This window comes from Tursiops truncatus, chromosome X, assembly GCF_011762595.2.
Source record: "Tursiops truncatus isolate mTurTru1 chromosome X, mTurTru1.mat.Y, whole genome shotgun sequence".
Classification (NCBI taxonomy): Eukaryota; Metazoa; Chordata; class Mammalia; order Artiodactyla; family Delphinidae; genus Tursiops; species Tursiops truncatus.
The window spans coordinates 26,241,358-26,254,573 of record NC_047055.1 but is presented as its reverse complement, the minus strand read 5'-3'; positions in this window follow the sequence as shown (position 1 = coordinate 26,254,573).

Below are 13,216 nucleotides of genomic sequence, written 5' to 3'. Positions count from 1 at the left end.
TATCAAATTTAAATATCTTGTTTAGTGATATGCAGAAAGCCAGAAGGATTTTTTTTAACATCTTTATTGGGGTATAGTTGCTTTACAATGGTGTGCTAGTTTCTGCCTTATAACAGAGTGAATCAGCCACACATACACATACGCTCCCATATATCTTCCCTCCTGCATCTTCCTCCCTCCCACCCTCCCTATCCCACCCCTCCAGGCGGTCACAAAGCAATGAGCTGATATCCCTGTGCAATGCGGCTGCTTCCCACTAGCTATCTACCTTACGTTTGGTAGTGTAGAAGGATTTTTTAAATCACAATAATTTATGTTGAGAGGTTTCCCCTAAGAGGTGGCCAAGTGTCTCCTTGAAAATACGGCTTTTTTTAAGCCAATTTCTGTTACCCAACATTTTTGCAGCTATGACTGATAGACAGCCATGGTCACCTTACCTTTGATAAAGGAGGCAAGACTATATATACAGTGGAGGAAAGACAGCCTCTTCAATAAGTGGTGCTGGGAAAACTGGACAGCTACATGTAAAAGAATGAAATTAGAACACTCCCTAACACAATACACAAAAATAAACTCAAAATGGATTAAAGACCTAAATGTAAGGCCAGACACTATTAAACTCTTAGAGGAAAACATAGGCAGAACACTCCATGACATAAATCACAGCAAGATCCTTTTTGACCCACCTCCTAGAGATATGGAAACAAAAACAAAAATAAACAAATGAGACCTAATGAAACTTCAAAGCTTTTGCACAGCAAAGGAAACCATAAACAAGACCAAAAGACAACCCTCAGAATGGGAGAAAATATTTGCAAATGAAGCAACTGACAAAGGATTAATCTCCAAAATTTACAAGCAGCTCATGCAGCTCAATATCTAAAAAACAAACAACCCAATCCAAAATTGGGCAGAAGACCTAAACAGACATTTCTCCAAAGGAGATATACAAATTGCCAACAAACACATGAAAGAATGCTCAACATCATTAATCATTAGAGAAATGCAAATCAAAACTACAATGAAATATCATCTCACACTGGTCAGAATGGCCATCACCAAAAAATCTAGAAACAATAAATGCTGGAGAGGGTGTGGAGAAAAGGGAACCTTCTTGCGCTGTTGGTGGAAATGTAAATTGATACAGCCACTATGGAGAACAGTATGGAGGCTCCTTAGAAAACTAAAAATAGAACTACCCTACGACCCAGCAATCCCACTACTGGGCATATACCCTGAGAAAACCGTAATTCAAAAAGTGTCATGTACCACAATGTTCATTGCAGCTCTATTTACAATAGCCAGGACATGGAAGCAACCTAGGTGTCCATCAGCAGATGAATTGATAAAGAAGATGTGGTGCATATATACAGTGGAATATTACTCAGCCTTAAAAAGCAATGAAATTGAGTTATTTGTAGTGAGGTGGATGGACCTAGAGTCTGTCATACAGAGTGAAGTAAGTCAGAAAGAGAAAAACAAATACCATATGCTAACACATATATATGGAATCTAAAAAAAAAATGGTCATGAAGAACCTAGGGGCAAGATGGGAATAAAGACGCAGACCTACTAGAGAATGGACTTGAGGATATTGGGAGGGGGAAATGGTAAGCTGGGACAAAGTGGGAGAGTGGCATGGACATAGATACACTACCAAACGTAAAATAGATAGCTAGTGGGAAGCAGCCGCATAGCACAGGGAGATCAGCTCAGTGCTTTGTGACCACCTAGAGGGGTGGGATAGGGAGGGTGGGAGGGGAGGGAGATGCAAGAGGGAAGAGATATGGGGATATATGTATATGTATAACTGAATCACTTTGTTATAAAGCAGAAATTAACACACCATTGTAAAGCAATTATACTCCAATAGAGATGTTAAAAAACTTCATATGGTAGAACTTGTTTTATGGCAGGAATCATCTTAAGTTCTAATTGCTTAATGACTGCTGGTGAGTCATTAAGTTTGGGTTGAAGTCCAAGTTCTAATTGCTTAATGACTGCTGGTGAGTGAACTGCTTTCTTCTACGAACTGGTAAGAAAGGGATGACAGGAGGAGGTCTGCCTGAAGACATTTTTTTTAAAATTTATCAAACTTACTCTCAAGTAACTCAATTTAGTTAGGGGGATGGATACACAATTAACTATAAGACAGCATACAAAAATCTATGACAACATACTCAAATTGGAGTTCTGGCTAACTTTGTTCACTGATCTTGCCCTTCCCCATTTTTAACTTGATCATGGTAGGAAGTAAATGCTGTAAGAAAAGGAACACTTAAGTAAACAATAGTATGTGAAAAATAAACTTCAGAAAAAGGGTTACTCCAGGAATTCATATATTTGGCAAAGGACTCAGATCAAAAATATATGAAGAACTTTTATAAGTCAATAAGGTTACAAACAGTCAAATTGGAAATTGGCAAACAGTTTGAACAGATACTTCACAAAGGAGTCATATAAATGATAAATAAGCTCATTAAAAGATACTCACCATCATTCACAAAGAGGGAAATGTAAATTAATGCCACAATATGATACCAATGCACTTTCACTCAAATGGCTAACATTTAAAAGACAGACTGAAAATAACAAGTATTGGCAAGGATATGGAACTCTCATGCATTACTAATAGCAGTGTAAAAGGATATAACAATTTTTGAAAGCAGTTTGGCAGTTCCTTTAGAGTTAAGCATATACTTACTATATGATGGAGAATTCTCCTAGGTATTTACCTACGAGAAATGAAAGTGTATGTCCACACTGACTTGTCTGCAGATGTTCATAGCAGATTTATTCATAACAGTCAAAAATGGGAAACAAAATAAGTGATCATCAACAGATAAACAAATTTTAACAAATCTTTACAATGGAATAGTAAATAAATAAAGAAATAAAAAGGGAATGAGAGGAATTAAGGAAAGGAACATAGTAAACAAGAGTACGTAAAAAAATATACTTCAAAAAAAGAACTACATGAGTAAACTGAGCATATGAAGAATATTTATATAAAAATACTTTGTCATTAAACAGAACATGGACACTAATAGGTAAATATATATGTGTGTGTGTATATATATACACACATATATACATAAAGTCAGAGTAGTGATGTAAGAAGACAGAAATGCATGAAAAGTGATCATCCATTTCTCATGGTAAACATGAAGAAAACAACTATCAAAAATAAAAGCTATATTAGGTACATCAAGAATTACAGTATATTCTGCTACAAAGAGATTCACTGATACAGTTAAAAGACCTGAGAAAATCAGGCAGATTTGAGAGAAAGACAAGATCAAAGCAATTTGACATGTCTGAAGTGCACATAAGTTATATACCTGAGAAAACAAGATATAAAAACATTCACATATGTGGTAGAAGAAAAATTTAGACTTCATTTTCCAGATCAAATGGTAATGTTTTACAGTAAAAAAGTGATGAAGGTCAGTTTCAGCTCTGTCATGTAGAGCTAAGAAATCTTCACTCTAATCCTTACAGCAAGAAAAAAAGCTGAACAAACTTAAACTACTTTTCTTGGACCCATCAGAGAACCAAAGTCACAGGAAAAACTGCCATCCAAAAATTTGAGAAATAGGCAAATACAGAGATCAGTCAACCTGGAAAAGAGGCTGCTAGAGTCATAATCTGGTGGGAAAACTAAGGTGGTAATTTTGAGAAATAGCTGAAGGCTGAGTGTAGACTAACTTGAGAGTGAGAAACTTCTCAGGGCTCAGTCCTAAGGGTGCCCCTACATTCTGTGGGTTTTATTTCTAGGCATTCCACTGGGCTCCACTGGGTTCTGGGTCCAAGAAAAATCCCTTCACATTTCAGGCAAGGGCAGGGGAAAAGTAACCATTTTGAAATATACCAAGAGTGTTCTACATAAAAAAGGCCAACTCTCCAAGGAAAAAATCTTTATCAGAGCCTTATCTGACCCATGGGAAGAGCAGTTAGCTAATTCCAGCCCCCTGGAGCCTTCCTGTTTTACATAAGGGGAGAAAAAAATGGCTAAGAAATACTTCAAAAGGTCACCTTCCAAGAACTCCAGCCCACTAAAAGACTGATATCTGATACTAAAGTTATAGAATGATTCTCCTCCTTCACACCTTACCAACATATTTACAGGGCTCTAGTATAATAACAGTGGCTTACAATGGAAAGAACTGAAAGCCACAGAACCTGTTTAAAGAGGGATTCATGCAGAGACCCAAAGACTAGAGGAGAGAGAAAAGCAAGGACTCTAGGGAATTTAAGACCTCTGGCACTTACAACTAGAGAAAACATTAAACATAGCCAAACTCCTAGCCAGCTTGACATAGAACCTCACACAAAAGGTCCTTTACCTTAGTTCCTATTACCCAATGCATAACATCTGGCTTTCACCAAAAATATAAGGCATGTGAAAGGCAAGGGAAAAAAACCCCCACCAGTTTACAGAAACAAAAAAAGCAAGTCTCAGACTCTTATATGAAACACTTTTTTGAATCATCAGACAGATAATTTAAAATAATTATGATTAACTTGTTAGGGGCTCTAGTGGAAGAACAAAACAATATGCAAGATTAGATGAGTAATGAAAGAAGAGAAATGGGAACTCTAAGAAAGTATCAAAAGGAAATAGTAGAAATCAAAACCACAGTAACAAAAATGAAGAATGTCTTTGTTGGGCTCATGAATAGAATGGACAACAGAGGAACCAATCAGTAAGCTTAAAGATTTGTCAGTAGAAACTTTCTAAACTGAAATGCAAAGAGAAGACAGAATGAAAATAAATAACAGAATATTCAATTACTGTGGGACAATTGAAAATGTGTAACATATGCATAATTTGAATAAAAGAAGGAGAGAGAAGGAATAATGGACCACAAGAAATATTTGAAATAATAATGGCTAAGAATTTTCCAAAATTAATGACAGACATCAAATCTTAGATCCAGGAAACTCAGAGAACACCAAGCAGGTTGAAAACCAAAAAAAAAAAAAATTTACAGCTAGGCATATCACATTCAAACTTAAAAAAAAAAAAGACAGAAAGAGAATCTTGAAAGAAGCCACAATGGGTGGGGGTGCCACGTTAACTATACAAGAACAAGGACATGAATTACAGCAGACTTCTCATCAGAAGCCATGCAACAAAGAGTGGAGAAAATATTTAAAGTGTTGAAATGAAAGTCCCATCAATATAGAATTCTATATCCAGCAAAATTTCCTTCAGAAGTGAAGGAGAAATAAAGACTTCACACACACACACACACACACACACACACACACACACACACACACATACACACAAAACCTCTGAAGGAATACATTGCCAGTAGATCTGCTGTGCAAGAAATATTAAATTTTCCAGAAAGATGGAAAAGGATATATATATATGGTTCAGAAATTTGGATTTACATAGAGAAAGGAAGAGTATCAGAGAGGGAATAAATGAATGTGAAGTAAAATATTTTACTTTTTATTCTTAATTGATCTAAATGGTAATTCTTTACCTAAAGTAATAATAGCAATAATGTATTGAGAGATTACTGCATATGGAAAGGTGAAATGAATGACAGCCATGTAATAAGGGAGGGGAAGGAGGAATTGGGAATATTCTGTTATAAGGTTTCTGCACTACATGTGAAAACTATATAGTGTTATTTGTAAGTAAACTTACATTACTATAAATGTATACTGTAAACACTATGGCAACCACTGAAAATGTTTAAAAATTAAATATAATTAACATGCTAATAGAGGAGAGAAATGGAATCATCTAAAGTGGTCAATTAAAACCACAGAGGGCAGAAAAAGATGGCAAGAAAAATAAACAAAGAGCAAATTAAATGGATGTGAAACAGTTACAAACATGGTAGTTTTTGCTCTAAGTAAATACTCAGTTTAAGTGTGAATGGCCTGAATTCACCAATTTAAAAACAGAAATGATCAGAATAGATAAAAAAGGAAGATACACATAAAAAATCCAATTAAGTAGCTAAGAAATCCAATTTAAACAAAGAGGCTGATAGGTTAAAATTGAAGGAGTGGAGAAAGATATACCATGCTAACACCAATCAAAAGAAAACTGGGATAGCTATATTATTTTCAGACAAATAAGACTTTAGAACAAGGAAGATTATCACTGATAGTCATTACATAATGATAAAGTCCTTTCTCCAAGAAGTCATAAAAATCCCTGATTTGTGTGCACCTAACACTGGAACATTAACACACGTGAAGCAAGATCATATACAATCACAAGGAAGAAAAGAGAAAAAGCCACTATTTCACTTTTTGGAGACTTCAACTCTTTAGTAATTCATCGACCAAGCAAGCAACAAATAGTAAGGGTATATTTGACCTCAACAGCACCACAAATCAACTTGATCTAATTGACATTTATAAAACACCCCATCCAACAACAGTGACTACATATTCCTCTCAAGCTCATATGACACATTCACAAAAATAGACCATATCAGAGGCCATAAAAACACCTTAACATTTTACAAATTTTTAAAAATTCTTATTGAATATAGTTGGTTTACAATGTTGTGTTAGTTTCAGAAAATGCCTTAACATTTAAAACAATAGAAATCATAAAAGTATGTTCTCAAACCACAATGCAATAAACTAGAAATCAATAAGAGAAATATACCTGGAAAGTCCCCAGATACTTAGAAGTTATGCAACACATTTCTAAATAACAAGTAGGTCAAAGAAGTTCCAAGAGAAAAAACTGTTTTGAAATAAATGAAAAGAGAAACCGATAACAACTGAAGAGGTTGAATAAGTAATAAAAAAAAAAAAAAAAAAAACTCCCAAACAAGGAAAATCATAAGATCAGATGGTCTCACTGGTGAATTTAATCCAAAATTTAAAGAATTGACACCAATTTTTTTCAAACTCTTCCAAAAAACTAAAAGCAGGGAATATTTCCTGAGTCATTCTATGAGGACAGTAATTCCCTGATAGCAAAGCCAGACAAACACTTCACAAGTAATGAAAACTACAGACCAAAATCTCATGAACACTGATGCAAAAATCCTCAACTAAATACTAATACAATGAGTCCAGCAACATATTAAAATTATTATATACCATGACCAAGTGTGATTTATCCCAGGAATGCAAGTGTGCTTCAATATATGAAAATGAATCAACATGATATACTACTTTAATAAAGAAAAAACATTATCATCTCAATGGATGCAGTAGAGACATTTGACAAGATCCAACATCTTTTCATGATTAAAAAAATACTGCTAACTAGGAATAGAAGGTAACTACCTCAACATGATAGGATATTTATGAAAGATCCACAGCTAACACCATAGTCAGTGGTATAAGACTGAAAGCTTTTCCTTTTAAATAAGGAACAAGGAAAGGATGGTCACTCCCACCACTTCTATTTAAAATTGCACTGGTAGTTCCAACCGGAGTAGGCAGGGAAAAATCTCTAATGTGCAAAGGAAGGGGTAAAACTATCCCCATTTGGAGATAATAATATCATTCATATATATTTTTTTTCCTAGAGAATTCACAAAAAATAGAATAAGTGAATACAGCAAAGCTGTAAGATATGACATCACGCAAAAATCAGTAGTATTTCTATGCACTAGCAATGAACAATCTAAAACAGAAACTAAGAAAACTGTTTGTTTAAAATAGCATCAGAAGAATAAAATAATTAACGATAAGTTTAACCAAGGACGTTGCTATGGTCTGAATATTTGTATTCCCCCCAACACACACAAAACTCATATGTTGAAATCCTAACTCCCCATGGTGATGGTATTAGAGAGTGGTGCCTTTGGAGGTGATTAGTTTTAGTTCATGAGGAATGAAAGAGGCCTGAGAGAGTTGCCTTGCCCCTTCTGCCATGTGAGAACACAGTGTAAAGACAGCCATCTATGAGGAAGCAGGTCTCATCAGACAGCAAATCTGCTTGCACCATGATATTGGATTTCCTAGCCTCCAGAACTGTGAGAAATGGTGGTTATTTATAAGCTACCCAGTCCTTGGTACTTCTGGCATAGCAGCCTGAACAGACTAAGACAGAGGAAAAAGACACTGAAAACTACCAAACATTGCTGAAATAAATTTTAAAAGACTTCAATAAATAGAAACACATTCTGTGTCCATAGATCGAAAGACTTAATATTGTGAACATGACAGTACTCCCCAAAGTGATCTACAGAATCAGCGAAATTCCTCTCAAAATCCCAATGACTTTTTTTTCAGAAATAGAAAAGCAGATCTCAAAATTCATATGGAAGTGCCAGGGATGCTGTAGCCAAAACAATATTAATAAAAAATACAATGTTGGAGGACTCACATTTTCTGATTTCAAAATTTAATACAGAACTACAGTAAGCAAAACAGTGTGAAATTGGCATAAGAATAAAAATATAGACCAATGGAATTAACTTACATTCCAGAAATAAATCTATACATCTATTGTCAATTGATTTTTGACAGGGATGCCAAAACATACAATGGGGAAGGGAAAGTCTCTTCAACAAATGGTACTGGGAGAACTGAATATGCAAAAGAATGAAATTGAATCCTTATCTCACACCATATACAAAAATTAAATCAAAATGGATCAAAGACCTGAATATGAGTTAAAACTATTCAACTCTTAGAAAAAAACATGTAGGTAAATATTCATGACCTTATACTTGGCAATGTATTCTTAAATAGGACACCAAAATCTCAAGTAACAAAAGAAGAAATAGACTTCATTGAAATAAAAAGCTTTTGTGCACCAAAGAATACTATTAAGAAAAAACAACTTACAGAATGGGAGATAATATTTGCATACAAATATCTGACACGATTCTAGTTCAAGAACATAGAAAGAACTCTTAAAACAACAATAAAAAGTCAAGTAACCCCATTTAAAAATTAGCAAAGGACATGAATAGACATTCTCCGAAGATATACAAATGACCAACAAACACATTAAATAATATTCAACATTATTAGCCATTAAGAAAATGCAAATAAAACTATGAGATGCCACTTCATATCCACTTATTTGGCTATAGTATAGTAATTAAAAAGGAAAATAAGTGACACTGAGGAATGAAGAAATCATTGCCTTTACATGTTGCTGGTGGAAAGGTGAAATGGTAGTCACTGAGGAAAACAGTTTGGTGTTTTCTCAAAAAGCTAAATGTAGAATTACCATAAGGCCCAGCAATTCCACTTCTAGATATACACCAAGAGATTTGAAAACAAGTATTCAAACAAATATATGTATATGTATGTTCAGAACAGCACTATTCACAATCGTCAAAAGGTGGAAACAACCCAAATGTCCTTCAACTGGTGAATGGGTAAACAAAGTGTGGTACACTCAAACAATGGATTATCATTCAGCTGTAAAAAGGAATGAAGTACAAGTATATGCTATAACACTGATGAATCTGAGAAACATGCTAAGTAACAAAAAAGACACAAAAGTTAATATTGTCTAATCCCATATACATAGAATATCAAATCATGCAAATCTATAGAAAGAGAAAACAGATTATTGATTGCCAATGGCTGAGGGAGGAGAGAATGAGGAGTGACTGCTTATTGGGTATGGATTTTGTTTTGGAAGTGATGAAAATATCTCTGAACTAACTAGAGGTAATGGTTTTACAACATTTTGAATATGCTAAAATGTCACTCACAGCACTTTATCCTTCAAATGGTTAATTTTGTGTCATATAAACTTCACCTCACTAAAAAAGTGTATAAGTTGGGCTTTAGTAAAATTGAAAACTTCTGCTCTCCAAATGACTGCTAAGTGAATGAAAGACAAGCCACAGACTGGTAGAAAATATCGAATGCTGGCTATGATATACTGCAGTAGGAACTGTCATTCATTGCTGGTGGGAATACAAAATATTCCCACCAGAACCTTGGAAGAGGTGCCACCTTGGAAGATAGTTCAGTAGTTTCTCAAAATATTAAGCATAGCCCTAACATATAACCCAGCAATCCTGCTCCTAGAGACTATCAACTGATTTGAACACTTATTCCCACATAAAAACTTACATGTGAATATTTATAGCAGTTTTATTTATAATCACCAAAAACCTGAAGCAACCAAGATTATATCAATAGGTGAATGGTACCTTCACACAATGGAATGTTATGGAGGATTAAAAAGAAATAAGTTGTTTGGTACTGATTACTTATCTGGCCTTGGGCAAGTGACTTCAATGAGCTTTGGCTCGTCTCATCTGGAAAATGGGGATAATAAACTCATGATGTTGATGTTAGGATTAAGTGAGATAATATGTTAAGTGTTTAGCACATTACATGGCACATTGTAAATGCTCAATAAACATTAACAATTATTATTAATATTATTGTTATCATTATTAAAGCAGTCAAAAATACCAAAACTTTTCTTCATGCAACAGATAGATACTTATTGTGCATTTACTCTGTATCAAACTTTGCTAAGTACTGGTAATTGAGAATTGGCACATCTATTGACTATAGATGGTGATTTCTGTTTCTTGACCTTACTTCTTTAAAGACAAAACTTAACTGTGCATGATTCACTTAAACAGATCAACCCATTTCCATATTAAAAAATTTTAAGACTGATATATTTTAGTGATGCTTAATTAAGAACTATGGTAGCAACAAATAAAGAAATTCAAGTACAATTTAACTGAAAAAAATGAGATAAACTATCAAGCCCCCAAAACACATAGATAAACTTTAAATGTATATTGCTAAGTAAAAGAAGCCATTCTGAAAAGCCTACATACTGTATGGTTTCAATTACATGATATTCTGGGAAAAGCAAAGCTATAGGGACAGTAAAAAAAATCAGTATTTGGAGGTGGTTCAAGGTGGCAGCATAGGAAGAGCTTGAACTTGCCTCCTCCCATGGACACAACAAATACACACCTAAATATGGATCAATTCCCTGTAAAAAGAACCTGAGAACCAGATGAACACCTGCTCCACAACAAAGAATAAAAATGACTACATTGAGATGGGTAGGAGAGGCAGAAAAATGCTCTCACCAAAAATTCTACCCCCAGTAAGGCAGTACACAATAGAGAGGTATCTTACCAGGCAGGCACTTCTGCCAGAGGAGAGAGGGGCTGGCACCCCACATCAGGCACCCCGGCCCCTGGGATCTACACCAGAGATATGAGACCCCAAAACGCTTGGCTTAAAAAACCAATGAAGCTGACATCCAAGGGTCCCAAAGTGCTATAGGAAACTGAGACTCCCCTCGTAAAGGGCTCACATGCAGTCTCATTCACCCTGAGATCCAGTGAAATAACAGCAGTTTGAAAAGTGCCAAGACTATATGTGAAGGAGTCATTTGTGAATCTAAAAGCATCAATTGGAGGGGTGGGAGGTGGTGGAAGCACTCCCAGAGATGGAGGCACTGGCAAACGCCATTGTTTCACTTCTCACCAAACCTGCTAGCACAGGTGAGGGAGCTGGGGCACGAGGTTGAGCATGAGCTATTATAGCATTACCCCTCTGCATTGCTGAAGCCAGAGAGCTCTGGCAGCCGCAGCACTTCCTGGCTCCCTGCTGTGGCAGGTGGGTGCCAACTGTTGCAGCATTCTCCTACAAGCTAAAGTCTGCGAGTTTGGGCAGCTGCAACACCCCTCCACTCACTGACTGGGACTGGTGAGTGTGAGCAGTCACTGCATTATCCCTCTCCCAGCCTAAAGTCAACTCAATACTCCCCTGCCTCCTGGTTGGGGCTGGCAAGCATGAACAGTCATGGTATTCTCCTATTCCTAGCCTAAAGACAACGCACACACATAGACAAGGCACTCTCATTTTGCATTGCCGAAGCCCGTGGATGCAGTCAGTCAGGTAATCTTCTTGCTGCATTCCTGAAGGAAGAGAGCAAGCCCCACCTCCCACACTCCTCAGCCACCTAGCTAAAATCAGTAGGCATACACAGTCTACACAGGGAACACCCCTTGATTTCCTGGCCCTGATGGCCAAGGGGGCTGGCATTTCTGAGCTCCATGGGACTGTAGCAATGGAAAGGACAGTTCTTGGCAGGCCACTACCCCCAAGATACTGCATGGACAGTAGACTGAAACACAGTCCCAGTCTTCTTGTGAAAAAGGCCTATTTACGTAGCCTGGAGCTTCACCCTGACAGACAGGTTTCAGGTTTCCTGCACATCTAGAGACTAAGGAGGCACTCCCAGGGAAAGTAAGCAGGGATACACCATCCTCACACGCCCCTTAGCCTTGCTACAGCTCAGTGAGGCTCCCCAGAAAGGAGATTATACACATGTCAGGAGCCCGAACTTTAGCAACTGTCACCCAGGGGACACCTCCAGTTCTCCTGGTCTAGAGGTCAGCAGGGATTAGGATTGTGGCCCCACAGGAATGTATATGTATTCATACTTTAAAAGCTGCTGCCTAAGGTTCTAGCATCCTAAAACTACATGCCAAATGAGATTCCTCCTCTTGGAACACTGACAGGCATCAGCACACACTCAATGGCAGGGGCATATCACAAATAAGTTAGGCAGAACCCTTCACAGAGCCTGAATGGGCAAATGCCACAGCCCCTCCCGCTTCTCACAACAGCCAAGCCATAATCAGCCTGGGCAGGCACCCTGAGGCCCACCCATCCCATGTAGAGACCTAGCCATGACTCCTCATGTGGCAGCTGAGCCACAAGTGGGCTAGGCAAGAACCCTGATCCCTGCCCTCTCCATGCAGTGGCCACTACCCTATCAAAGCCAGCAGGCACATGCAGCCCACATGAGGGATATCCATAGAATGCCTGGCTCTGGTAGTCAGGGGAGATTGTGCTTTGGACCACACAGAATGGCTCCTACACAAGACCACTCCTTCAAGTCTGAGGAGGGTAGCTGTTTGGCGCTATATATATATATATATATGCGTGTATGTGTGTGTGTGTGTATATGTATATATAGAGAGATTGCTTCCCTCTCTCCCTCCCTCTCTCTCTCTCTCTCTCTCTCTCTCTCTCTCTCTCTCTCTCTCTCTCTCTCTATATATATATATATATATATATAGAGAGAGAGAGAGAGAGAGAGAGAGAGAGAGAGAGAGGGAGGGAGAGAGGGAAGCAAACTGAGTATACAAAGGAATATGTTCCAAACCAAAGAACAAGGCAAATCCCTAGAAAAAGATGTTAATGAATGGAAATAAGCAACCTGCCTGATACAGATTTCAAAGTGTTGGTCATAAAAGTG